General features: G+C 44.1%; 1 long non-coding RNA gene across 1 annotated transcript in view; it reads right to left on the reverse strand.

The window, feature by feature from the left end:
* Nucleotides 1-259: 259 nt before the first annotated feature.
* LOC109308727 overlaps nt 260-4,025 on the reverse strand; it is a 19,321-nt gene continuing 15,555 nt past the window's right edge. Inside the window, exon 3 of the long non-coding RNA XR_002100703.1 lies at nt 260-2,696. This is a non-coding gene — a long non-coding RNA (uncharacterized LOC109308727). The remainder of the gene's footprint in view (nt 2,697-4,025) is intronic.

Consider the following 4,025-nt stretch of genomic DNA (forward strand, 5'->3'; position numbering starts at 1 on the left):
TGTTTTGAGGTCTTCAAAGGAATATATTTACAAACTTGGCCTCTGGGTGTCTCTATTTATAAGATAATTTAAAACGGATATCATTTTCCTGGGAAGGGGGGGAAGGAGGAGAGGGCATACTATTTCACTGAAAATGGAAGTGCTACTGGATTTCTTACAGTTGATACAAAAAACCCCCAGAAGATTATGCATATCTGAATAATGATAATTAGCAGATATGTAGAATTTGAGCTACAAGTATGCACTGTAGCTAGAAATTTGGTGTAAAATGCCTTCTGTAGACACAAAGTAGACTATGAGTTACAACGTTCTGGCTTCAAGTCCCCTTAGCTAACCACATGGAATCATTTGGAGCTATGTGCATGTCTGCAAAGCAGTGGTGTAGTTCTCAAACTGGTGAAAAGGCTAAGGTGGTCTTGGAAAACCTGCAATCCTTACTGCTGCTGGTTTTGTTTTTCCCACCCTTTCACTGGTCCTGGAACTGAGCCCTGATGTGAGGTGCAGATAGGCAAAAGCATCCGTGCTGCTTTTTTGTTCAGTACTGACACAGTGAGATTTTCATTCAGGGGTTGATTCTGAATGGGTCTATGCACCTGTAGACCTTAATGGTGTCAGTGGAAGCTGATGAAACTTATTACCTTGCAGGAACAGGCCCAAACTTGGGAAAAAGTGAGCGCAGCAAGGCAAATAAAGCTCTGCACAGTGCTGATAAGAGCCTTGTTGGCTAGGGAAAATGTAGACATGCTGCAGGAGAGGAGAGTAATTCATGACAGGCTATGGGAAGGCACAATGTTTTATGGGCAGTCCAGTGAATTGCAATTACTAGTCCAAATTCACTTTGGCCCCTTGCAAATCACTAGGTAGACAGCAGATTACAGCTGCCTACTTCCATCTTAACATTACCATGACTGTTTCTTCACTGCAGCAATACAGCTGATTTCCAGCAGCAGCCAGCTTTGCAAGTGGGATCAGTTCCTCCCAGGAGAGGGTATGTACAAATTCTAAGCATTCTGTAAATCTCACTTAAACACAGGTTGGGAGGCTTAAGCAAGACTAAAAATAATGCAGAGACCCTGTAACCAGGGACGAACTGCACCCTGGTGAGCTCAGTTCCATGCGTCATAGCACCTATTTTTGCTCTGCCAAGATTCCCTCCTGCTGTTATCTTGACATTCCACTGTGGCATCCAGTGTGTGGACCAGTTGGGAGGAAATAAAAGTCAAGTCAAGGAGGCTAGTACCTGCCATGGGTATGTTCCCAGTTGGAAAATGTTTAGTGACCTGCTTAGTGCCTCATACATTGGGCATTGTACTCTGATTATGCCACCTGCTGCAGACTGTGCTTTCCTCAGCTTGCTGTTCTTTACTGGAACATACAGGTTTGGTTAGTAACTATTCAAAGGAGGATATGAATTTAACAAAGCATCTCCTATCAGCATTAATGACTCATATAAATGTATCCCCTATAAACCTCTTTGAAAATATTCCCCATCTAGAAGTATGATTTAAATTGACAAGAGACTCTAAATCCATAATGAAGATTGACAATCCATCTCCAGTTCATTTGACTACCTAACTCAGTCCCATCTGTCTGCCTGTCTCTTGATTGCAAAGCCAATACAATACTAAATTGTTTTCATACATACTAATTTTTAAAGGCTGAAAATCACACCATGAAAACAAGCAGCAAACCTACGGACTAGTCAAGCTCCACTAAAGTCCTTGACCTTGGACATATGATGTAGTCTCCAGGCTTTGGGCTGACTCTCTGCAGAGGGATAGAGCACATAACCTGAATAAGAAGTAGGTCAGGGAAGAAATCTGAGTCACTTCATCAAATTAGATTAGGCATGCTTACTTCAAGCCTAAGAACAGTTTGTCATTTTTGCATGTTTACTTTTCCTTTGCAAACACCACCTGGATAATAGAAGTTTATTTGTTTGAAAATATAAGCATACTAAAAATTAAATGTTACTTAAAAAGCCCCTCCACAAAACAGTTGTATAGATCTTTGTACCTTGAACTGATTTTATTTCATGAATTGCATGTTTGTTGCAAAATACAGCCAAATATTGATTATATTTATTTAAAAATACAAGTGAAGGTAGGAGCTTCTGCAGACATATCTCATTATTTTTAAATTAGGGGCAGTTTCTTATTTACAGAGTTGGTCAAGTAAATAGTATGACTTATTTATGTTTTAGTGTTTCATATACAGTGAATCCTAAAAGCATTTATTCAAATATCTTTTCTCTTCTTTTACTGCTTTAGTTTTTTTTGTCTTACATAGTGAGATACATTTTCAAGGCTCTGTAGATGGCATGCACAATGCAGAAATGGGTGTAGGCATTGCAACTAAATCCCTTATTTGCTCAGGGGGAAAAAACACATTAACAACCTTCAGTTATGCTATCAACAAAATATAATAGACCACATCAAAATGACCCTGCCAGGGTGAGTTGCACCTATTGTGGTACCAGTCTCTGGGAAACAGCTTATAATGAAATAGAATGAAAGTCTCAGTCTCTTCTGAGGCAGTGGTTCTCCTACCATTTAACAGTATAGCTCAGTCTTAAGAGTTTGTCCCCTTGAGACCTCCTGTCTAATTTACAGTTGCTCAGATCACTTCCTGTCCATCACAACAGCTTACAGGCAAAAGGATTTAGGGCCGGATTCTGTTCCACTCTACTGTAGTCCCTGAAAAACAATAAAACAAAAGGTGGGTGAAGTCTCTTCTGCCTTGCTGCTTTTTGACTTATTCTTAAAGCTAAAGGCAAGGATTTTTGTGGGTGATATCTTTTATTGGACCACATTTTGGTCCAATAGTCTCCACACTATTTTTAATCATTGCTATTCCTGCTTCTTCCCCCAGACCTGATGAAAAATGACTTGCATTTGAAACTTGTCTAATTTTATCCCAGTCATGCTGCTGGTCCAATAAAAGATATTACCCACAAAAATCCTTGCCTCTCGCATAATTCTTGGACCATCAGAGCTACAACATAATTCCAACACTAAGGCTAATGTGAAGCATGTCAGAAGAGTTGATTCATTCATATTTTTTACCCTGTGATGCAAATAGGGTGGAATAGGATTGCAATTAGGCACCTACACTGCTGCAATGATGGGTCACGGCACCCACTATACACATTGTCCCACCTGTGTTTGGAATGCATAAACAGTCCTGTGAAATTTACTGGGGCAGCCTCTTTGGGCACATCCACATGAGTGTGCACGTGCCTCTTGCCCTGCCCTGGGGGCCTGGGGAGTACAAAATTAGACCCCTGGATATCCAGGGGTCTAAAACAATCAAAGTTTAAAAAAGTGGAACAGGCAACTTGATGCTGGGTCCTCCAAGGAGACACTCTGGCTGCCAAAGCGTCTCTATGGTTGGCCCTTCGCCTTGGTGCTGAAACACATGTCAGGCCCCCCTGACCCCTGCCCTGGCTGGCCCATCCCCCCACCAGACCCCCGAGGCCCCCGAGCCCTGCTGGAACCAGTTCCTCCCTGCCGCTGAGGCCCCCAACCCCTGCCATGGCCAGCCCCTCTCTCTGCCCTGGCTGGCCCCTCCCCCCTGCCAGCCCTCCTGAGGCCTCTGACCTCTGCCCTGGCCTACCCTATCACCACAACCCCCCCCAATCTATGCCCCCCACCCCATACTTAAAAAAAACCCAAAAAACCAGCACTTGGCTGCCATCTGGCTGACTGGAGCCCTGTTTGCACAGTGCGGGACAGGGTGACAGCCCCAGCAGCCCCAGCCTGGGGCCTCCTGCCCCTCTGCTGTCCTGTGCTGCCTGGGGAGGCTCTGCCAGGAGGTCCTGGAGCCCCACCACACCGCTGCTTCTCAGGTAAGCAGAGGCTTTTTTTCCCATTTTTTTTTCTTTTCTTTTTCTGAGTTTTTTTTAAAGTGATGGTGCCTGGAGTTGTGGGGTAGCCAAGTAGCCTTGCGGGTCTGGGGGGTACAAGTTGGGGGTGAGGCTGGGTGGGGCAGCCATTGGGGAGGTCTGGGGGAGCAGAGGGTGGGAC

This window comes from Crocodylus porosus, unplaced genomic scaffold (assembly GCF_001723895.1).
Source record: "Crocodylus porosus isolate Cpor-Errol unplaced genomic scaffold, CroPor_comp1, whole genome shotgun sequence".
NCBI classification, from domain to species: domain Eukaryota; kingdom Metazoa; phylum Chordata; order Crocodylia; family Crocodylidae; genus Crocodylus; species Crocodylus porosus.